The sequence below is a fragment of the Parasteatoda tepidariorum genome, chromosome 8, assembly GCF_982258835.1.
Source record: "Parasteatoda tepidariorum strain Cologne lab strain chromosome 8, Ptep-v5.0, whole genome shotgun sequence".
In the NCBI taxonomy this organism is placed as follows: domain Eukaryota; kingdom Metazoa; phylum Arthropoda; class Arachnida; order Araneae; family Theridiidae; genus Parasteatoda; species Parasteatoda tepidariorum.
Genome location: NC_141762.1, coordinates 22705093 through 22731765, shown reverse-complemented (window position 1 = coordinate 22731765; position 26673 = coordinate 22705093). Strand labels below are relative to the sequence as shown.

General features: G+C 28.1%; 1 protein-coding gene and 1 non-coding gene across 2 annotated transcripts in view; both read left to right on the top strand.

The window, feature by feature from the left end:
• The window catches only part of LOC107442117 (alpha-catulin), a 313254-nt gene that overhangs the window by 65333 nt on the left and 221248 nt on the right, over positions 1–26673 (top strand). The window lies entirely within an intron of this gene.
• Positions 4485–4556, top strand: TRNAP-CGG (transfer RNA proline (anticodon CGG)). Its single transcript has one exon. It is a non-coding gene; the product is annotated as a tRNA-Pro (tRNA).

Genomic DNA, 26673 nt, shown 5'->3' with positions numbered 1-26673 from the left:
TTTTAACTTTGATAAGTCGTTTATAAATTTGAAGTTTACAGAAAAACTAAATTCAACCTTTATGTTTTATAAATTAACATAAAAATTAAAATGATTTTACTTCACTTTAAAGTGAGGTAAAATATTTTAATCCATCACAATTTTTCTTAATCAATAAACCATTAAATGGGGTAAGGGAAATATTTATTCAAATTGCTATGACTTTTTTTTTGTTTCCTTTCTTCAAACATTTATATTTGCTGTTACTGTTTTAAAACTACAATTTTTAAATGACTGGAAGTTCATATTTTTGTAATACTTCTTTGCTTGTTAAATTAATAACTTTTGTGATAACGTTTCATATTACAATCAATTTTCCAAACTTTTATGCTTTTATGCTTTTATAAAACTACAAATTTAACATGACTTGAAGCTCATGTTTTAGAATTTTTCTTTGCTTGTGTAATTCACAACTTTTTTCATAACGTTGTAAATTGCAATATAAGGCAGAGCATCATATATTGCAATACCAAAATTATAAGTGAGTTTTCAGAGGACGGAAATAGTTGAATGAAAATTCTTATGTTTCCATTTACGACATAATTTAAAAAAGTTACAGTACCCATTTGAATTTTATAGCAGATAACTACATTTTTCAATTTTACTACATCTTCCAATTACTACATCTTCGAATTCCTTCTATTTGCCAGAAAATAGGGACGAAACTGGATTCGATTAAGGGTGAAACTTCGTAAAGGCTAAAACGAGAAAAGTATGAAAAAAAAGGGAAAAAAAAACAGACTGCACAACTGGACAAAATAGTATAAATTGAACATTCATGTTTTAGAATTTTTCTTGCTTGTGTAATTCGCAACAATTTCTGATAATGTTGCAAATTGCAATATAAAGCAGAGCAGTATAAGACGCTGAAAATTATAAGCACCATTTTCTTTTTTAGAGAAAGGCAATAGTTTAATCAAAAATCTTAAGATTCCATTTACAACGTAATTTAAAAGCGTTATGTACCCATTTGAATTCTATCACTGATTACTACATCTTCCTGTTTCAGTCAATGCGTCGAAGCATAAAATTCCAATAACAACTTAAAAGAGTCCCATTTATTCATGCAGAAATCTTCCCCAGCGGGATTTCCAATTACGCAAAACGAGACTGTTATTTGCCAGACAATAGGGACGAAACTGGATTTGCTTAAGTGCGAAACTTTTTAAAGGCTAAAACAAGTAAAGTAATAAAATAAAAAAATAAATGAATGAGACAAAAAAATCGAAGAATGAGATCGAAAAAAGTACTGAATGGGAAAAGAACTTCCATTTTCGAATGAATGGACTTGGCAGACATCGAAAGGAGGTTGGCGATGTGGCTGCTATTTCTAGAGTCGAAATGCGAGAATATAATATTGATCGGAGTGTGGTAGAGCTCTTGCTACTGTCTTCTTCTCGGCGTCGTATCTTTATTTCCTTTCTACCTGAAGAAGGTGTCTGTGGTTGACCTTTAACCAGATGGGATGATGCATTCTGTGCCTTTGGGTTGGGTCCTTGACCCGGTCCTTATATAATATAGAATTTTTAGAGATCTGGTTTTAATAAGAGGCATATGTTTTGTAGTTGTAAATATTTTTGGGTTTCACAGTATCTTTTTTTTTGAAAATAATTTTCTTGATTGCTAATAATAATACAAATAAAATAAGAAGAAATTAAAAATATGACATTACTGTATGCACAATTTACAGTATGTATGTGGTACAGTATACAATGCATGCATTACTGTATGCTCATATAATGAAATGTGCATGCAGTACTTATAGTAAAACATGTACTTTATCTTCTGGGGTTGAATTTTAACCTGATGAGATGATGTCTCTGGGTTCTTAAATTAGGTACTTAGCCCAGAATTACTCTTATCTATAATCTTTAAAGGTCTCGTTTATATAATATGCTGTTTTGTGACAGTCATAAAATTTCTTGTATTTTTAACTCTTTAGTTTTGAGAAGTAAAATTTTAAATTGCTCTATCACTGCTGTGAATATTTAAATAGAAAATAAAAACGATTTACATAATAGAATAATGTAAATAAATTAAAAACATGGCATCACTGTATGTATAATTTACAGTATGCATGTAGTACAGTTTACTATGCATACATCAATGTATTCTCACATAACATGTTGTATGAAATATGCCTACGGTACATATTGCACTTATCACAACAGTACATACAGTGCACATCGCAAAACATGTACTGTATACACTGGGGTTGACCTTTTATCTGGTGAGAGGATGAATTCTGTGTCCTTAAGTTAGGTACTTATTCTGGTAGTACTCCAATATATCGTCTTCAGAGGGCTCGTTTAAATAATATACAATTTTATTACTATCGTAAAATTTTTTAAATTTTGAATTTCCTTGATTTGAGAAGTAAGTTTTTCAAACGTTCTATCACTGCTGTGAATATTTAAAGAACAAACATACCTGATTCACACAATATAGGATGCATTCTGAATCTTTAATCTGTAATACAGCATTACTGTAATAAATAGTTATCGGAATATTTATCGGAATCGTTATTGTATTGGACAACATCCCCTTTAATTGCAGTAAGAAACATTTTTTAGGTTTTGCACCTTTTGTTTCAAGAAATAAAATTTTCGAAAAAGAGTAAAGGAAAAGATCACTCTGAGTCAACTTAATTCTACCATAGAATATTCAGAATTATACCATGGGAAGTTAATCTTAAACTAAATTGCTTGCAATTCGATATTTTGAAAAAAAAATTTCAGCCCTTGAAACATTATGGTTCACTTTAAGTTTTTTTACATGAACACAAAAACTAACTTTTTTAAATTTTAATCAATGTCTAAATTCAGGAAGTGGTCTCACGAATGAGATTCTCTGTGCAAAGGTTCAAAATTGTGATGGTATATCTTCGGATAAGTCACAGGAATGTTTCTTAGATCGTCGGCAATAGCCCATTATGTATCTCTAGTGAGACGTAAACAAATTAAATTTTATAATTTTAAGTTGTATCCCTGGTATTAAACGCAAAAAAACACTTTTTAGAAGTTTTATCTATTAAGAAAGGTTCACTTTAAGTTTTTAATAACAGTAGTTGAACTTTTTTTTTAATAACCGTAGTTGAACAGTCGACCCAATTTTTGGGATTGCGACTACAATTCCGTGTTCAATTCCGTAGTCTTTTAATTTTGAACACAATTCAAGGACATGGGAACTCCTGGATCAAGTATTGGGGAAAATTTGCCTTTGTGGAGGACTTTTTGTTGGAAATAACCCGCATTTGCGTTAAATGGAGAGGAAAACAACGAAAACCTCCCAGATTAGCTTGACAGCAATGGTATTCTAACCCATGATCCGTTTACCCCTGATGATGTTTTATGACAGCATGACAGAATCCGGTTTCACCCCATTGGATGGCGAGCGCTCTATCCTCTGAGCCATCACAAAGTAATATAGTACTTACGCAGTAAATATAGTACTTATCCTCAATTCTTTATTAAGTGTACTAAACAGTTAACTCAGTACATGCTGTCAATAACTACAAAATAATGGAAGCGGCTCAATGAAGGAACCGATGTAATAGCAACCTCCTTCTATACTGATGGCGTCAAACAGCGCAGGGACGATTTTTGATATGAAGAATAGAAATAATTTGAATCATAAACTATCTTATATTTACTTTATGTTTAGTTTCAGATCAATGCAATGCAGAATAAGCACGATTTTAAATTAAATTTTATTTTCCAAATTTTTTTTTAGAAACATTTGTTAGTAATTAGTATGTCTTTATAATTTTCAAAAAGTTTTGCACTTCAAATCAAACTTGCAACTCAACTCTTAAATAATAATTGAGAAATTACGCCATGCTTATTTTAAATTTCTTACATCATGTTTTATCTAAGGATGAATTATAAACGGCTTACAAGTCTTACTACGCTCAGGGTTAAAACGTAAAGAGTTAAAAACTATTTTAACAAAGGGTGAACTAAAAAAAAGAGTACCAGAAATGTACCCAACAATCAAGGCTGAAATGTTTTTACAGATAATTTTTTTGGTTGTGAAATAATATACAAAACTTTTTTTTTAATTAATTATAAAGTTATAAATTATCGAAAACTACTATTATATTCAAAAGGAAAAGTTGATGAAAAAGTTTAAAGAAAAAGTTAAAATTATTTCAAAAAGGAAAAATTGATATAGTCTCGTTCCGATATTATAATTTTAGCATAATAATATATTTTTTTATTATATAGCTTAAATATTCTTCTTAAAATTAAATACTCTTTAAAATAGGTTTAAAAAATACGAGCCGTACTCTTATCTTCTTTCTCAATGAAGCATACGGGAGTAATCGAGAATAAAAGCACAGTTGTGTAAATATTAAAGCAATTGTTTCATTTTATGACAATCTCTTTCGTGTTGTGGCTTTTCTACTCATTTAATTGAATGCAAACTTAAGTGCTCTATCGTGTGGCACAGTGGTCTAGGGGTATGATTCTCGCTTCGGGTGCGAGAGGTCCCGGGTTCAATTCCCGGCTGTGCCCGAGTTTCATTGTTGTGAAATTTTTTGATTATGGAGAAGGAAAATTTTCTCTACGTGGTTTTCCGTTCTCTTGTTTCGGAATAATCGCTTTTCCAACTCGAGTCTCAATGGCTTACATATTGTGTCTGTTATGAAGATAATATACCATTCAATAGATTTAATATTCATCATAGACTTAATTTTTCTATTAACGCTGCTCAAACGCAATATATATATATATATATATATATATATATATATATATATATATATATATATATATATATATATATATATATATATATATATATATATATATATATATATATATATATATATATATATATATATATATATATATATATATATATATATATTTATTTATTTATATATATATATACATATATATATATATATATATAAAGCTAAAAATATAAATATTGCTAAAAATATAGAGAAATTGAAATGATAGAAAATGATTAAAATGAGAAATATTAAAAAAATTTCGTAAAAAAATAAAGCTAAAAAAAAACGGAAAACAAAATAAGGGAAGGATATAATTTCACCGTCACCTCCTTCGATTATTTTTGAAAAAAAGTGCTTTCTAATATAATACAGCTGAAGCAAAATATGTCAATACAATAGTATGAGAAGTATCAAAAACTGAAGCCAAAATTTAAAGCAAAAAATGCTAAATAAAACAATCAGGCAAAAAATAGAAAATAAAAAATCAAAAAAATACAGAATAAAACTCAAAATGTAATATATAAATTGAGTAGATTTCAAAAAAGATTTAAAATGTTTTCGTAACAAGTTTTCCAGGTTACAAAATATGAAAATAGAAGCGTTAATGGAGGATGATGAAATCAACTTAGGGTGCATTTTTTATTAAGGTGCAAAAGTGCGTTTGATTTCTTAGTCACCTTGGATAGCCTTAATCTGGATATGAGCAAGGTAATAAATAATATTATACTGGATAATTTAAAATTTATATTAAATAAAGCTAAATTTTAATTATGAAGTTTTAATATTAATGAGGTTGAATTTTGATTATAATTTTTTATATTGATGATCTTAGAGAAATTATTAACATTTAATAAAAAAAATTACAAATCTTTATTAAATATTAGAAGTTTATTTTTAATTCTCCTCTTTTTATCCTTTTTGTCTTTATTGTATTATTATCTCTCTCTCTCTGTATATCTATTTATATATATCTATATATATATATTATATATTTTATATATATATATATATATATATATATATATATATATATATATATATATATATATATATATATATATATATATATATATATATATATATATATATATATATATATATATATATATATATATATATATATATATATATATATATATATATATATATATATATATATATATATATATATATATATATATATTATGAGAAGTCAGATCTACTCAGAATCACGAATATAATTTTTCCGAGAAAGCTGGGTACAAGGAGCATACCTTTTTGTTTAATTAAAAGTATATGAAGTTGTTATGCGAAAAACTTTAATAACTGTTTTCAACAAGAATCTCTTCCAAGTTTAAATAGTTATTTATTTTGGCTTAATTTATTTTTCATTAATACGCTTGCATCGGCTCTATAAATTTTTGTGGACTATGTCTTTTTTTAGAACAACATCATATATTTTTCACTATGGCTTTAACTGCAAAATTTTTGCATTTTATCACAGTTCTAAGATAAAAGCATATAATGTAGTATAGAAACTTGCTTATATTATTGCACTTATATTATTATATTGCACTTATAAAAAAAAATCACTGCTTAATTCATCATAAATTCATTACATCATGAGCACCATTAATCCATTACACCACTAAAATCATTACTCATTAAATCATTAACCTTACTGCATAATTTAAGATTTAGAAACTAAGGTCAGAATCATCATAGCTAATTAAATCTCAAGGGAATATTATAACGCACAAGCATATTCTCTACTCGTATGCCTTGCTCATTTACTACGCTATTTGCACTGGCATTGTTACAACTTGCTGAGTAGATTGTTGAATTGAAGTGTTTCAAACAATTTATGAGCTCTTTGAATGATGTGAAATATGATCAGAGATTTGGTTTTGACAGTATGAAACATTTTAGCCTCGTAAATTCATCAAAATGTTGTTTCATGCACTTTCAGACCATATTCTGTCGTTCTCGCCCGCAATCTGTTCCGATCTTTTGCATGGGAACAGATCGACCACCCACCATACAGTCCTGACTTAGCACCTAGCACCTAAACTATTAACACGTGAAGGAAACAGTTCAAAACTGGTTAGTCTTGCACATGGCAGACTTCTATAATTTAGGCATACTGAAATATTTAAATAAATACGAAGACTATGTAAAAAAAGGGCAAAACACTGTGATGAATTCAATGGAAAAAATGGTTTTGATAAAAAAATGATGATTCCTGTGTTATAAGAAATTGGATAATATTTTTGGGATAAACCTCACTTGTAGTTGCAAAAAATTCTTAGTTATTATAAGCTAAATAATAATTTAAAAATAATAATTAATAAAAAAATAGTGCGTGGAGTCCCTTTGAGCGGAAGAAGTGACCTGCGACGTTAATTGTAGAAGAATCAGCAGTTGCAGAAGGATCACTAGTTCTATTCAACGACTCTTCTTCCTGCTCGCTTCCGTGCTCTTTAATCGCGGTAATATTGTGCATTTTTCCCTCGTGGACCTCTTGAACCAGTGGAAGTGCTTGTGGTTCCCTCATCGTCTCGCCCTGGAAAATGTATTTGTATTAATAATGTATGTGAATGCGTCATAATGTAATTTCAGAAGAGAAAACGTAACAATCAATTAATATTCACAAGAGACGTACCTTGACATAACCTTAAATCCGCCGCATTGTCCATGTGATTGTTTTCACTCATTTTTTACAATTGTTATCCACTAAATTTAAAAATAAAAAATACTACCCTATTAAATTATATGTGTATCAAAACAAACTAAAAAAATATTTATAGAAAAACAATACTTTTATAATGATTTTTATCATTTTTATGCTAGTGAGAACCAAAACAATATGGAAATGAACGCGGGAAAACTGGATCCTACCACGTGATTTCCCGGCCAATAAAAATGTAGCGTTAAACGTTTAACGCAACCTTGTTGGAAGTCGCATAAGAAGTATAACTCAAAGACTTAAAATAAATAACCTAATGCAACTGTTCATAATTTTACTAATAACTAATTTAACTGGGTTATTTTAACTCCAAACTTATGCAGCACTCACCATTTTTTCGTCTTCCAACACATTTTATATTGAAGTTACTAAAAAGCTATAAAAATTGTACACTTTCGACGAAAAATACCAACACAAGGTCTGTTTGACTTATTTGACAGATTATGACTGAGGGATTTTCTTTAACAAAATTTTCACTGGAAAGATCGACGAATATCTAGTTTTATACACATGGTTAGATAAGAAGCAGAAATAAAAATGGCGACCAAATTTACTTTTCTGCTTTGGAAGTCAAAGCGATTTATCATTTTAAAGTGAAGTGTATCTTCGCCACAAAATCAAAGCAAGACCATTTTTACTAAAAATACACATTTATTTTTATACTTATTCGACAAGTTACATTGCAAACAAAAGAAGATATTGTAGTCCTCTAATGATGCCGAACCACGGGGGACTTAAAAAAAGTTTTTAGGTTTTATAGATTTACGACGACTTTTATTTTTATTGAATATCATTTCCTTTGATAACATGTTTATTTCAAGAACATTACTAAGTTGATTTATGGCTTCAGTTTAAAATTCATTTCGAGTTGTAGATAGTTGTGTTTTAAAATTGCATAGCAATGTTGACAAACATTATAGGTTTCTGAACGTTTAGTTTATTGAAAAACAATTAGATTTATATTGAAATCATAATCAGTAATTAATGATTTTTATTCATAAAGTATTGTTCGCATGCATTGATATAATTAAATTATTAACTTTGAATTTAAATGTGTTTATTTTTATAGAATACATATATTTATTTAATTAGAAAAAACACGAGAAATTTAGTTTTAAGTGGGATCAATTCACGATGATTAAATAGATTACGAATACAGGTAAATACCCTTATAACTTTTATTACACTTATTATGACAACAATTGAAAGTGTCTGTGACGTCCTTTTTTAATTTAGCACTGTATTTTATGATTGTTTGGTCCATTGAGAATACATGAAGTAGTAAGGTGACGATTACTATTTTATCTTAAAAAGAGATATTGAAATACATATTTTTAACATAGATGAGTTAAACACATTCATTTAAATGCATAGATCATGGAAAGCAATATAAACGTGGTTGGTAAATTTAATTAGAATGACAGTTATAAATTTATTTAACGATTTATGATAAGTGTATCTAAGCTGGATATTGAAGTAAGGGACAATTATCTTACACAATCTTAAAACAAAGAATATTGCAGCAAAAATATAATTTTTGTCATATAATAAAATTAATTTCCAACCATTGTCAGTTATTTTACGTTTCTAAGACTGAAAGCATTCAGCAAAGTACTAAAAATTATTTTTTACAGAAAACGCTACGCCAAAGTTCTACCTTATCTTTTATTAATCTGACAGAAGCATGAATTCCAGTCGCTAAAATGAGAAACTTGTTTCTGAATTCATTTAATTTGCGTAAAAACAACGTTTGCATGAAAACACACGGAACCCAAAGCACGCGAAACATTTTAATCAATAAGGGTTGTTTACCGGAAATCCAAAGCTAGAAATTAAAAAAGCAAAAGAGCATGAAACGCACACAGAGATAAAAAACGCATTTGATTTAAAAATAAATTATATATATATATATATATATATATATATATATATATATATATATATATATATATATATATATATATATATATATATATATATATATATATATATATATATATATATATATATATATATATATATATATATATATATATATATATATATATATATATATATATATATATATATATATATATATATATATATATATATATATATATATATATATATATATATATATATATATATATATATATATATATATATATATGTTATATATATATACATATATATATATATATATATATATATATATATATATATATATATACATATATATAAAAATAACAAAAGACTGGAGAAAAAAAATAATAGTAAGAAAAAAAAATCCGAAAAAAAGGATAAAATTTTTTTAAAAATCCGGAAAATAAAAGATATATTCTTTTCATCAGCCCACACGATTATATCCGCAAAAAAGAGTGTTTCTAATATTGTATCAATATAGCTGGAAAAAAATATATCAATACAATAGTGTGAGGAGCACTCAAAACATTTTTGCAAAAATTACAACAAATAAAGTAGAACACAATAAGTAAAAATAACACGTAAAAACAGAAAATAAAATATAAAGAAAAAACAGAATAAAACATAATCTATAAAGCGAGTAGCGAATTCAAATGAACTTACATAAACGGGAAATTTTTTAAGAATGATTTAAAATATTTTCGCAACAAGATTGCCAGATTGCAAAATATGAAAACAAAAGCGCAAATTGAGCGAAACTGGAGGAGTTTTGTTTTAAAGCGCGTTCTTACTGCATTACTGAAGTGCGTTTGGTTTGTTAGTTACCAAGAATGAGCCCAAAAATGGATGTGCGCAAGGTAATATTACACTGGATAATTTAAAGAAGTTGACTATAAACAATTATATATATATATATATATATATATATATATATATATATATATATATATATATATATATATATATATATATATATATATATATATATATATATATATATATATATATATATATATATATATATATATATATATATATATATATATATATATATATATATATATATATATATATATATATAAATATGTATATATAAATTACAGACGTATGAAAGAAGGGGGAAAAGAAAAATAGTAATAAAAATAACAAAAGACTGGAGAAAAAAAATAATAGTAAGAAAAAAAAATCCGAAAAAAAGGATAAAATTTTTTTAAAAATCCGGAAAATAAAAGATATATTCTTTTCATCAGCCCACACGATTATATCCGCAAAAAAGAGTGTTTCTAATATTGTATCAATATAGCTGGAAAAAAATATATCAATACAATAGTGTGAGGAGCACTCAAAACATTTTTGCAAAAATTACAACAAATAAAGTAGAACACAATAAGTAAAAATAACACGTAAAAACAGAAAATAAAATATAAAGAAAAAACAGAATAAAACATAATCTATAAAGCGAGTAGCGAATTCAAATGAACTTACATAAACGGAAAATTTTTTAAGAATGATTTAAAATATTTTCGCAACAAGATTGCCAGATTGCAAAATATGAAAACAAAAGCGCAAATTGAGCGAAACTGGAGGAGTTTTGTTTTAAAGCGCGTTCTTACTGCATTACTGAAGTGCGTTTGGTTTGTTAGTTACCAAGGATGAGCCCAAAAATGGATGTGCACAAGGTAATATTACACTGGATAATTTAAAGAAGTTGACTATAAACAATTTCGGAAAATAAATATTTATTTAAGAAAAAGATATAAAATAGAAGAGAGAAAGAAACATGAATTGCCTGTTTTGCGCATAATATTAGCCACAGATTTGCCCGAAATGGATTTGCACATGGAAAAATTATATAAACTAACAAAGAAATCTTTTTAGTAAATAATTTTAGCCACGGATTTGTCCGATATGGATTCGCACATGGAAAAATACTAAATTTGATACAGAAATTTGTAATTATACTAACATAAAATCGCAATGTATGTAAATTAAACTAAATATTAATAAAAAAAAAGTTTTCGTAAAATGTATGGATTGCATGTTTTTAACACTTCATTTTAAAAAGAGTACTTTCCATAGAAAGCTAGATCAAACTACAAGAGGAATTATGTTAGCAGGCGTAGTGACCTCCATTTGCGAAGCAGTCCGATAGGAACTGCGGAAGCAGTACTGAGGGTTGCGAAGCGCAGTGAGTCAAAAGTTGGCCTTAGTTTTCTATCTTGTTTTAGAACAATTAAGCACCATTTTTTTTCAATTTATACGATGTCCACCACGATATAATTTTTATATATTCATGCAATGAATGTAATACAATGCCTTTGCTGTATAATATTTAGTTGTATTTTTTCAATGATCTAGGTTCTGATAATTTTGGAAGACTTAACACTTGCTTGAAAATAGTCGATAGCATATAAAGCTTTTCAGTGATGAGTAATTTACTTTTGTATAAAACTTTATTCTTCTTAAAATTGTCAACGTGCACTCATCCATAACTAAGAAGATATAACTGTTAAGCATAACTATTAAGCAACTCCATAACTGTTAAGCATAATACATGTTACATGCTACAAACATAATACATGTTACATGCTACAAACATAATACATGTTACAAACATAACATAATACATTAGAAACAATAATTTGAATAACTTTACACGCAATTCAGTATTAAAAGGTCCCGCAGTGGACTGATCGTTAAGACACGGTTCCCAGCAGTTCACCGAAGTCAAGCATCACTGGCTGCGGTCAGTGTGCGGGTGGGTGACCACTTGGATCAGTCTGCGTAGGGACCGAGGGCGTGCGGTATTGGTCCTCGTTAAACTGTGCTACCGTAAAGTGCTCGACTTCGCGCGCAGGTCGTCGGGCTACTGAAGCGGGGGTGCCATCCCCTCCGCAGAGGATCAAAATTGTGATGGCATGTCTTCGGATCATTCTCCGGGATGCTTCCCAGACCGTCGCCAATAGCCCATTGTGCAGCTCTAGTGCGACGTAAATTAACAACAACAATCAATATTAAAAGAATAAGTTTTTATTATTGTGAAGCGTTTTAATCAATTTTCTTTCACAATTGCAAAGATGGAATTTTACATTAAAAGTTTCATCCATTTTCCAAAGAGCTATATCCTTAGAATCTTTACCGGAGTTCCTTATATACGAGCAATGTAACAAGCAATGTAAGTTTAAGTTGACTTCCGATTGAAACAGTAAAATTTATCACAAGAATATTGCAGCGGTTCGAGAATCGCATTCCCGACCAGAAGACTGGGGTTCGTTACTGGAGCTCTTGACATGTTAACAACGTTCGTCGTCGGGGACTCTAAGACCCTCAGAGTACGTGCGATATATTTGGTCGAAAAATAAACAGTATTGTGGGCACAGAGATCAGGTGAAAATTTCTTTCTCCTTCCGATCTAAGTGAGGAAGTGGCCTCATGAATGAGTGGTGCTGCCATTTATACGTGGGGTTCTGAGATAAGACATACTTTCCCCCTTGTGGTGCTCTCTTGCTAAACAAATTCTAATTTTGGTCTAAAATAGGATTAATTTCTTCCTTTTAGTTCCTTAAAAGCCGCAGTGTTTATTTTTTTATATTTTTAATTTTAAAAACCAATTTCATACCAATGACGAACCATGCAAATATTTTGCCACAAAGTGAGATTCATTTTGAAAATCCAGTTCACAAGATCCTAATTTAGTTCAAAACTCCTCCATAAAATATATAAAATTCTCTGAAATAGAATGATCTATCATTTATTTGTTCCAGATAGTCTATAGCGAAATCTCATAAATTTACATAGAGAACTCTATTGAAAAACTTTGTTTCACTGAGTACGTTTCTATCAATGAGAGCTTAAAATGAAAAATCTTTTTTCATTTCGGAAGTATTTTGCAGGAATCTAATCAATACCAAAAAATGCTCTATTGTCTTTCGTATTGCATGATAAAGTTTTTAAAATGAAAAAAGGGAATTAGAATACATTTTAGTTTCAGCTGCTTTCAAATGATAAATTGTCGTATGCATATTTAAAGAATCGTTTCTTTAAGCTAGAACATTTTAAAAAATAGTGCTTATTTAGTAGGAAAAATTCTGTTTTCAAATTTCTATATCGAGGTCACAATATTCTTTGCTAACAGGAGTATATAATTTAATATAATTTTTATTTTTTATATTGTTCTTGGGCAATTTTTAATTCACAGTTTATGACGATTATTTCAAAATTTAAGGAAAACATTTTATTGCAAGAAAGAGTGAGATGAATCGATTTACTTTTTAATACTTGTTGTCGTTTCTTACGACCTTTGTACAAGCCATACCATTTTATTATGGAGATATACAATTGTGAAGTGATAAAAGTAATAAACTTTGGTCTACTTTTTCTCTCCAACTTTGTATTTTGATTTCATTGTGAAAGGTTTACGTGATTGGAATATAATCTTTTGTAAAAGAAAATTTTTAGTAAAATTCTAATAATACTTAACAGTTATCGAATGCGTAGATAGCGGGTTATTTAAACAAACTTGGACTACTTTTCTGATAATAAACCATTCAAAGTTAACTCACAACTTTTAAACAAGTTAACTCATAACTGAAGGGGATAGGGCGTTCGTCTTCCAATGAGGTGAACCGGGTTGGAATCTATGAGATTGCACCGACCATAGTGCTGACGTGAAATATCGCCAGTGGTAGACGGATCATGGGTTAGAGTCCCCTTGCCACGAGAACCGTGTTAGGTTCTCGGGGTCTTCCTCTCCATGTAACGCAAATGCGATCTAGCTCCATCGAAAAAGTCCTCCACGAAAGCAAATTTCTCCCAATACTTGATCCAGGGGTTCCCTTGTCTTCTGCATTGGGTTCAAAATTACAAGGTTACAGAGTTGAACATTAATAGTCGTAAACCCAAAAATTGTTTCGGCTGCTCAACTACAGTGTGTGAAAAAAAAGTTTTTTAAAAAAAGTTATTAAAAAAAAGTTTAACTATTGTTATTAAAAAAACAACTTTAAGTTAACTTTTAAAAAGTGGTTTTTTGCTTTGAATATTAGGGATACAATTAACCACCTTTATTGTCTCAAAATGCTCGATTTCTTTCTAAAAACCATTCATGCTTTTGAAACATATTTATGAATAAATTTAATTGTTTGTATAAAAAATAAATGTGCATTACATTAAAATTTCTATAATTAGTTATTTAAATTGATTAAAGGTAGTTAAAATTTCCATGGTTAATTTCCTGTCTAATAAACCAGTTTCATGCAGTATAAAATAGAATTTTTTTTAATTACTTAAGATCCAAGTCTTTTTAAATCTTTTGTCAAAATGATTCATAAGTTTTTTTTTCAATTCTGATGCTATTTTTCTTTACGGCAACATTAAAAAAAATCAATTTAAAAATAAGGAATATGAAAATCTTCTGTTAAAAGAAATTTTAATTTTTTTAGCAAATATTTATGATTGAAGTATTAGGCAATACACCGGAATAAAAGTTGTTAAAAAACTTCCAAAGCCATTAATATTTGAGAAAACCAGTGAAGGGAAAAAAGTGCTTGACGGGGAAAATTTAAACAGCGAAATAGGGAAAAAATTGAATTGCAAATGTAATTACGTTGGCATTTTTACGCATTACTGCTCCTTTTTAATAATTGCCGAATTATGTAAATTACTCCAATTTCTGTTTTTTTTTTTCAAAATAAAGATTTTCATGTTTTATAAAAACTGTACTTGTTGAGAATTTAAAAAAAAAATCATTTGTCTTTAATGTTCGCAATGTTTTGATGATAATTAATCAAAACTATTATAACGACGAAACTTATTTACGTACTCTTATTTCAGAAAACTTATGATGATTATTTTTAAGATTAAATTTTGGTTCATTTTTTCGACAAAAAATTATAAAATAAATAAAATAGAAGTTGTTGCTTATTATTAATTCCAAACAGCAGCCATTGGGTTATTTTAGAAAATAATCTTGTTATTAGTGATAAATAATATTTAAATAATTGTTTCTTGCTACTTCCTACTGTTTTTAAATTAATATTTAGAACAAAAAAAATATCAGGTCATTTGAAAATATCACGCTGAGGAAAAAAATAAGTACAGTCAAATATTGTAAAATTTAAAGTGCTTCTGGCACAACAGGAACACACAAAAGATCTGTTACTTTTACCGAAGTGCTTTCCTAATGATTTTGATTTTATAATGTGTGGTAAAATTTTGTAAATATGGTAAAATTCGGTAATTTTGTTTGATGCCTAAGAGTACATCATAAAAACTACTTATTCAATAAAATTTACTTTTCAGTTTTGTGTTTTTTACTAAATGTGTGATAATAAGAAATATAAATTTGCAAACAAGAATTTCCGATATACCGTTAACATAGGAATGAAACATTTACTTAATGACTGATTTAAATGCCCTATTTTTTGGCTTTATTGTTATGTTTATATTTTGTTTGTTTATGTTTTTTTTAACAGAAATGTCATTACCATACAATGCGGTAATTTTACAAGAATATTTTACTCCGTGCACATTAAATGATATTTCACTTAATTTTTAGTCGACTCATAGCTTTCTTCTCTAATTATATTGTATTACGATTCATCTGTATATTTCAGTGATAATTTTTACAATTCAGCAAAGGACATACTTTTGAACTTACATACTTTTGAAGAAATTGTTTTATTTTATGATCGATTATGACTCTATATTGGCCTTCTTATTCACGAAATAAATATATGGGAATTATAGTCTTAATGATGCTTTATCGTAATCCATATCAACGCAAAATACACATCATCTGAATAATAGGATTCTCGTTGCGAAAATCTATGCTATTTTCCCACTTAAGCTATATCGTAAGTCGTATGTATACGTTTCTTTTTTGCAAACGTATTTATTATATTCTGTTAACATATTAGCATTCTGTCATTTCTGAAAAATACATAATATAAAAGGAAACATTTATGTTTACTAATACTGAGAAAAAGTATTGTCAAAACTAGGAGAATATGGCAAAATTGTTTCTGGCTCTATGGGGGCACAAACACGACAATTTTTACCGAAGCACTTTGGTAATGACTTTTGGTAAAATTAACAATGAATTATGGTCTTATTACCATGCCATTTTGAAGTAAATGCGGTAAAATCTGTTACTTATTTTAAGAGTAGAACTATCAAAGTTATACAAAAAACTAAAATTATATAAAATTTATCAAATTTTGTTTTTAAAACTAATTTGCAGTCAGTATTAGAAAACTACAGGGAAAAAAATCTCATTTTATTCATGCCGTTAAACATTCTACCCAAGTACAGGGTAAAAAATTCCTGATCAAATTACGGTATGAAGTACCGGTACTTTGCATCAAACGTAAAATCCATTTTACCATAAAATATTGTGCCGTAATTTTTACTGTAATATTTATTTAGAGTGATTTAACGGTATTCATTATAGTAAACATTATAATATATCAGATTTTTTGTTTAACATGTTTTCGTAAAAATGGATTTTCTATCATAATTTGATCCTCAATTTTTACAGTGTATTGGATATGTTGCGCTACTTCTTTCCATATTTTTCTAAAAGCGAACCGAAGAAGACCGAATTCGAAGAAGACCGTTTCTAAATTATTCTTAGATATTGAATTTCTAGAATAATCAGTCATGTTAGTACCGTGACTTTCTCTCCATTTCCTCCTCTAATCCTTCTCTAAAGCTCATAAAATCCAATACTTGGCGAAGAAGTTTGGCTTAAATTGAATTCCCGATCGCCACATGTTAATGTCATCAAACGGAGTAAGACTCGAATGAGGAGACATTGTATAATAGCATTAAGGAAAGCTACCGAGAGAAAATTATTATGAGTTAATCTTCATCTGGAGAGTATAAATATTCTAAATTGACATTATTTATTAGACAGTAACCTTTTTATTTTCATTTATTTTCATAGATTAAGTTGAGCTATTTTTACAAGACGAAGATTATTACCATACTAGTATTTTATTTTTGATTAAATATAAATATGTTTATTTAACGTTATTCGAAATTAACGTCAGTATATAAAGTTAAATTGTTTCTATTGCATTTGATATATATTGCGCTAACTTTCGAAACTTTATATGATAATTTCTTTATCAAATATGAAAAATAAATTTTTTTATGAAATTTATAAATTTTTAAGCTTTTGATAAATAAATATATGAAATAGAGTAGTCTGTTGTTACTTTCTTAACCCTTTAATGCAGATGGGTCACCGGTGTTCGTTTTATATATATTTTTCCGGTGCTCTTATATAAGCAAAAATATCTGTTGGTATTTTCTAAGCGTAAAAAATAATCTTATAGCTACTAAAAAAATCTATTAGATTATCGGAATTATGTTTGTACTTAAAAAAACTATTAGGTAAAAGGCAAAAAAGTAATTTTAAATTTTCTTTTTTCATTAATATTCAAAGAATTATCAATAACTGATTTTGTAAATTGAAGAAATTTCAATGATAGATGATCAATGATTCATGATTCTTTCATATCTAGGATTCTCTTATATCTAAATAACCACAAATCAGTGCAAATTTGAAGAACTATTATTAAGTCGATAATAATCAAGTCGATAAGGTTGTAACTCAATAAAATTAGAGTTTAGAAGAAAAAAAAGCTTGAAAGTCAAACTGGTCTGGTTAGATGACTCAATATCTTAATACAGGGGTCCCCAACCTTTTTTTACCAAAGAGCAAATACCAGAATATCGGTCGAATGGCGGGCACCATTTATTTTTTCAAGATAAATTTATAGTTGGTAGATATAGGAAATAATACACACTGCATATAATGCATAAAAAATTTAATTGTAAAAATTAATTTAACATATGAATATAATTAGTATTAATATCCTTGAGTAAAATAAATTATTACGAAATTGCTTGCAAAACATACAAAGTATGAGTTCGTATATGCAATTCGCGAGTGGTCAGCTATATTTTGCTTTGTGCTTATATCTGTGGGGATGGCGATTTCTATTTGGGTTGTGTTTATCATCCATATTGAAAAAGCAAAAAATATTGCATAAAATTTTATGGGAAAATGGAAAACTGAAGTATTTTATCGTTGAGCACAAGCAACGGGCGCACCTAAACCGATCGAAGGGCGCCATGGTGCCCGCGGGCACAGGGTTGGGGACACCTGTCTTAATAGATAAATAAATGAATAGAATTGGTTTTAAATTGGAACGAAGAAGTCACGTATTGAAAATCGAAAATTTAAAAACATATTTAGAGAGATAAAGTTGGTGTCACTATCTGTTGAGAGAATTTTTAACGACAACGACTCATAAAAATGTAACGAAAAAAATATTTAAATCGATTAGATGGTTAGAAAACAAAATTAGAATTTTGAAGAAAAAAATAGAATAAGCTCGAAGGTCAAACTGGTCTAGTTAATTGTTTCGATATCCTAATCATACAAAAGTAGAACAAAATAAGAATGAATAGAGTTGGTTTTAAATTGAAACGAAGAATTCATGTATTGAAAACAGATCATTTTAAAAAAATATAGAAAGCGAAAGATCCAGTCGGCGTTAGTATGTGTTGAGAGAATATTCAATATTTATCGAAAAAAGCATAAAGAAAGTTGCGTGACTTTGTGCAGTAAGAAAGATGAAACCCAAAGAGCAGTTGTTTTTGAAAAGCACATGTTTTGGGGAATAAAAAAAACATATTTTGCTTCATGTAACAGAAATATATACACATGTTATACATTATATTTCTATAGGGAATTTACAAATTGAAAGCTCTTTGGCTTATTTTTATTGAACTCTTTACCATAAAATATCATAAAAATTTAAAATAAAATATCATAAAAATTTATTAAACTCTTTATCATGAAAATAGTATCACCAGTGTCGATATTTTGTCTTCCCTGTGATTGACTGCACATGGTATCTCAACAAAATTTGTACAGTTAAAATCCAATTTTTTATTTAACACCAAGTATTTTTCTTAAAATATATTGTAATCATGGGCAATGTATATAAAATCACAAAGTATTGAGTAACGTAAATTAAACGTACATAATATAGACATACAGACTTGCATAATAAACGTACATAAAACAAACGGAGAGACATAATAAACGCGAATAACAGCGTTTAGTGAATGCTAAAATTGAATAGTTGATGCATAGAGCAGCATATTGAAACCTATAGAACACCGAGTCTGATATAGTTTGTCGACAGAAAGAACTCCCCTATAAGCAAGCTTTGGTTCTTTTCTTGAAAACTGTATGTTCCAACTAGATAAACAAATGGTTTATCAAATAAATTATTAAAATTTCGTGTTTTACTACCTCTGAATAAATGTTGTCATTTGAGCCAAGTAAAAATGTAAAATTTATTATTTCTGCTTCATTTTTTTTATGTGTTTTCGTTTTCTGTGGCATTTTTTCTATCAATTTAATAAAAATATTTGAATAAATATGGATCATTTATAATTTATAGAAAATGTTTGCGCGTGACTAAACTTTTGTGGCACGATGTAATAAGCACCTTTAGTTTTCTCTGTGTTCTATCAAACAATCAATCAGTTTTTAATATTTTTAGTGTTGCCCAAATCAGTACTAATTTGTTAGATTTGTGTAGCGCTTACGTTTCTTCCCGATTTTCAATTTTATTATGTCATCATCATTGAACAACCGACGCAATTTTTGAATATATGACTACCAATTTTTAATGTTCAGGTAATTTTAAACTCAGTTCAGAAGACAAGGGAACTCCTGAATCAAGTATTGGGAGAAATTCACCTTCGTATCGGACTTTTTATAGAACTAACCACTATTTGCGTTACTTGGAGGGGAAAACTATGAAAATCTCTCACGGTTAGCCTGATGGCATGGGAACTCTAACCTATGATCCGAGGATACTTTACGTCAGCATTATTATCGGTGCGAACTGAGTGTGGAAGTGTAATTCATCTAGGACAGCAATTGCTGGGATTCTGACTCGTGTCACCTCATTGAGAGGCGAGGCTCTATTTTCTGAGGAACCACGGCTCTTTTTTCCTCATTTAGGTATGAGATTACGATCACTAATATGCTCTGAATTTTGACAAGGACTTTTTTTTTTAAAAAAAAGTAAGTGGTCATCGCGAAACAGCCAATTTAGTTCGCAGAGACTTTCGAATGAGCGCACAAAAGTCTTCTTAATTTTCAAGAAAATACTGAATAAATTGAAACAATAAAATTTTTCAAACGAAGTTAGAATGTGTGAGAACATATTTTTACTGATGAAGCATATATTCTTCCTTATTTTGTTATTAGTTTATGATGACAAATATGCTGTCAATTTTGACTAATATTTTTAAAATAAAAATGCTGAAATTTTGACTAATATTTTTAAAATTAAAATGCTGTCAATTTTGACTAATATTTTTAAACTAAAAATGCTGTCAATTTTGACTAATATTTATAAACTAAAAATGCTGTCAATTTTGACTAATATTTTTAAAATAAAAATGCTAGGGGTCATCGCGAATAGGCCGTTTTTGCTCGAGAAGCCTTCTAAAATAGCAAATGTTTTTTTAAAAAGCTTTAAAAAATACTGAAGAGGTAGAAAAAATAAAATTTTGCCTACAAAGTTAGAATATATTCTTATTGAGGAAGAATATGTTCTTCCTTATTTAGGTATTAGTTTATGATGGTAGTTTAGTTTAGGTATTTGTATAGGTTGTCAATTTTGGCAATGTTTTTAAAATAAAATGGAGAGTGGTCATTGCGAATAAGCCATTTTAGTTCACGGAACTTTCTAAAATAGCGCACAAAAGTTTTTTTTAAAAAGCTTTAAAAATTACTGAAGAGGTAGAAACAATAAAATTTTGCCAACAAAGTTAGAATATATTCTTATTGAGGAAGATGTACTTCCTTATTTAGGCATTAGTTTATGATTACTAATATGCTGTCCATTTTGACAATGATTATTAAGATACAAAATACGAGTGGTCAAAGCAGATCAGCCGGTTCAGTTCGCGGAGCCTTCTGAGGTACGTAACTTTAGTTTTCTGAAGTTTTAAGAAAATACTTAGATTGAAGCAATCATTGTTGTGGAAATTAAGTTAGATCACATGATTCAATAATTTGACACTTTAATTTCTTCCTTTCAACAATGAAACTTAATTTTTCATGGATTTGAACTGCTAATATCTGGAAAAAATATATACAAAGTGCGCAAAAAAATAAACTTACCACCTGAAATAATTTTTGCTCTAATGATCGGATCTCCACTTAATCTTAAGGGTAAGAGGGGATGACGTCAAATTTACTAATTAATTAGTGCAGACGATGTGTTAAGTTACGAAATCAGACACAAAAGCGCACTTTCTTTGAATAAATAAACCTTTCTTTCAACGGATTCGGATATTTGACCCCCGATGTGTCGGGGGTAGCTGCAATTTGGGGAAATATAGTCCTAATAGTTTGGTAAGAAGATCCAACCAAACTTAGAAACCCTTAATGTTAATTTTTTTGCTCATTTTGCCGTACTCCGAGAACTTTTTAAACGAATCGAATTTTTTTTGCTCACAATTATGAAGTTCATTTATCCGAACAATATTCCATGCAAAAAAAAAAAAAAACATTTAGTAAATATTTTATTACTATTATTATTTTATACAAAAGTAGTTAAAAATTAATTGCAAAGCATAAAATGTTTTTACATCATATTAAAAAATGCAATTTTACAAGGCAAAATACAAAATTTGGCCGAAATTGATCGAATGGTTAGAAATTAAATTTCAAAGAAGACGCATTTTTAGTTTTTCCATGAAAACAATATTTTAAACTACGGTTCACTTTGAAAATGTCTAAATTTCACTTGAGCCGAATCCTTTCTTTTTCTTGACATCTCTTTCAACAAGCCAAAATGCTCAACATACTGGGTGAAATGAGAAAAATAAAACAGCTATAGTACAAAATCTCAAAATGCTTCAACTGAGAATTGCGATAAAGCTAGACAAAATGGCGCATTCTAAACTGAAAATACAATTTCTTTTTGGAACAATATAGGGATCAGAGTAACGACGCTATTGCTAAGTATAAAGAAAAATGTTTTTTATATCCAGCATATTTTAGATGATTGGAAGTTAGACAGTCCAATCTTAGATATTTAAAAAGAAATTTTATCAGCATTCCTATGGTTCTTTGCTATTCGTCTTACTCTTCTCTAGGCGTTACTTGGTCGTTTCATCCCCCGATCGCTACCGCTCACCAACCTCCACGATTTCTTCCTCACAAATCGATAAAATTTCTATAAATTAAAATTCATTCTATTAAAGGATTTCAAAATGCTTTTTTTCTATTGACACAGATGTGGTTTCTCGTTAAATTCCTGATTCCTTCGGGATAAAGTTTAAATATAATTATTTCGTTTAGCTATAATTTTAACTTTTTCCACAAATTTATTTTTTAACACTAGAAAGACGGAAAATTAGTATGTACCTATATTGCCCAAAATCAGTCAAAATGACTGTATTGTGAACGCGTAAATAAATTTGTTTAAAATTAATTTTTAACATTTTTTATATTATTTACAGTCATATAACAAGTTATTAGTAAATATTAACAGTAAAAAAAATTATATGTTGTACAAAAAGTCGCAAAATTCTAAGAAATTGTGTCATTATATACATCATTGTTTCTCCAATTGAAATTAAAAGTAGTCAAAATGACTTCCTTAGGCAATCTAGTGTTAAATTCTCAAGACTCTTAAAATCGTCGCATATTTCAACTTAAACTATTTTAAAACTTTTTGTACCCTTTCACATGTTTTGTTTCAATACTCGATACCATACAAACTTATGTACCGAAAAAATAAAATAAAAAATTGAAATATTAATTAAAAGGATTTTTATCGTATTTCAGCTAGCACAAAAATATGAATAAAAATTTTATATATTTTTTTAATAAATAAATCTTTTATGAATTACAAAATACTCCTCAAACTAATAAAGAGATAGTTATCTTAAACACGTTTTAATTTTTATAAGCAAAATATTGTAAAAATACTTTTTACTACTAGATATTTCGTTCCTATACTGAGAACTTAATTATACTGCAGTGCGTATTAGTATACTACAGAGCAAATTAATTACATATTTTAATTTAGATCTTCAAACCATTAAGATAGCATCTTTGTATGTAAATATCTTATCTTTACATTAATAGTTACTTTTACGCAGAAATTTTATCAGATATATATTTCATTTTTTTGTATTAATTTAGAGCAAAATAAGTGAAAAATATTATATTTAGCATTTTAAAAATTTAGGATTAAAAAATACACCATAGAACACCGGTCATTTTTTTCTACGATAAAGGTGAAAATCTACCAAACACGACTCCCTTCATACCAATAATTTTCCAAATTCGCATTAGTTTTCAGTTTTAGATCTAAAAGAAGCAATTACTCATCACTGAAATTTCTTTACTTTACAAAGTCAATTATTGATAATAATTAAAAAAAAGTTTAATCTACTACTTTCAGTAGATCTCATATTTTAGTACAAACATAATTCCGATAAACAGACAAATTTTTTTTAGTAACTATTAGACTACTTTTTATAGTTAAAAAATACCTAAATATATATTTGCTTGCAATTAGAGCGTCAGAAAAAAATATATATAAAGGAGACTCTGGTGTCTTATCTGCATCAAAGGGTTAAGGTGTTCTATTTTTTTATTTTGCACACCGCACACGCATATGCAATGTATGCCAATGATGTATTAAATAAAATGAAATTCATATTTTTTTTGATGACGTTATATTATCATGAATTATCCCCTCACATTTATTTTGAAAAAGTGAATTTTTATAAATTATAGCATTAGCGTTGTAATTTTTTTTTAAATATTAACTCCATTTCAGAAAAATCGTTCTTTAAGTTCTAATGACGATTCTCAACGGCAGTTAATCAGTTTCGCTAGACAGACATAACGAACATGAAAAAGAAATGGCCGTAATGTGTGGGGATGACCGATCATAAAGAAAAATAATCCGAGAAAACTGAGGTGCAATAAATCTACCAAACAGCAGGTTCTTTTGATAACAAATGATGCGAAGTCCATCAACGTCACGTGATGAGATCATAACACCGCCATCACTCTGAAATTGGAACGATAATTTTCTATATCTTGTAGATAATAATGCCTTCTCAACTATCACTTCATCCTTAGGAGAAGTGATCACTCCAAATGCTAGGAAAATTATATGTCATGAGAAATTAATTCCATCACAGCTGTTCTGGTGTTTTTTAAAAGCATATTTTAACAGCATTAACACGTTTTCTCTCTCTGTTTCGTTAAATGATAAAAAATATAACTTTTACCACAATGCCGAGAAATAAATTTACAAAAGACTTATACGTTGCACTACAATCAGTTTAATTTGGACACCTTATTAAGATTTCCAGCTATTAGGAGTGAATTTATATATATATATATATATATATATATATATATATATATATATATAATGCTTTTTGACTGACTCTTTTCCATGAAAATATAATACATCTGGACAACGGGTTAATTTAACATGTTATTGTCAAAATACATTATTAATTTAATATATTGTTCTCAGTTTATTGTTGATAAAAATGCACTGCTGATTCAGAATGCCATTGTTCGGAAATACTGTTTATTTAACAAATCCTAATCATACAAATTACGAAACAAGATTAATTATCTGCAAGATTACAGATTAATTATCTACAAGATTACAGATTAATTATCTGCATTAAATATATAATTTCATCTAGACAAAGTCTTAATATAGCATGTTATTGTTTAGATAGAATGTTCAACTTACATGATATCAAGAAACTTTTTTGATTTTTAATGAAATTATTTGATACACTGTTTATTTAAATTTTTATTGTCCAGATACTATATTGAATAAACATGTCATTGTTAAGACACACTTTTGATTGAGCATGCTATTGTTTAGACATATTATTTACTTAACAAATTATTGCTTAGATACACTGTTGGAACTTACATTTAATTGTACTAATAGGTAGATTGTTAACTTTAAATTTTCATGCATTATTGACTAAAGACATTACAACATATCATCGTTAATAAACTTTGTTATTATTTAGATACATTGTACTTTTAAATTTTTCCATAAATGAAAACTGTAAATTTACGGTACAAATAAAAAATATTGATGACTTAATTTCTTTAAAAGTTTTTTTTTAATCAAAAAATATAAAAAGTGATAGGATTGCTGAAATAAATGGTAAATAAATTAAAAATTGGTGGTTAAGAACAGACTGTTGATGTTGTCATTTTTGTCAAAATAATAACAATAATAATAATTCAGTTGACAACAACAAAATATTTAGGTTATTTACATATACTCTAGATATAATTAAAACTATAAAGTTCTTTAATTTTTTTATTTTTCAAATGGCAGGCACTTAGCTTTATTCTTTGCCTATAACTATAAAGTTGAACAACACAAAAAAAACATGTCCAACAATTATTGTAACAATATATTTTTATTAAACAAGCATTTTCTGTGACAATTAAGTAGTCCTTCATTTGGAATCATGTACTTTCTATAAAAGTGTTTCCTGAACACTGAAAAAAATCTGTTACGCAAAATTTCTGTTAAAGGTGCCAGAGAATATCCCCCAAATTATTTGTTGATGATTAGATATCGAAGTGTTTTTCATATTCAAAACTGAAAAATTCTGAACCCAACTGTTACAATCTGTTACAGATTTTATTTGTTTACAGAAAAAATGTCTCTTTTGACAGATTTCGATGCATATTAACAGTAAAGAACAGAAATTTTCATCAGGAAAGTTGCAGAAATATTAATATTATTATTTTTTTATTATTTTTGCAGAAATTGTTTGCAATGTGAAGAGCGAGTACTGTGGCTTTGAGCTCAATTTTTAAAGATATTTTCTAGCACATTTTTAAAAACCAGTTTCATCAAGTATCGTAAATGGTTAAAAGGATCTAAAGGTATGTAAATTGTCGGTACTCAAATTATCTGCTAAATTGTGTTGCGTTTAATTATCATAATTATGAGCTGAATGAAATTCAAGTTTCGTGGAAAACATTAGCGTGACTGCATTTATTTTTCTTCCATGACAGATCGTGACAAGGTTAGGGAAAATGGATTAATTTGCAAGTCGAGTTTTACTCTATATCATACGTTCCGGAAGAGTAACTGGCTACTAAATTCCCCTCAGCCTCTCACAATTAAGTTAATGTTCC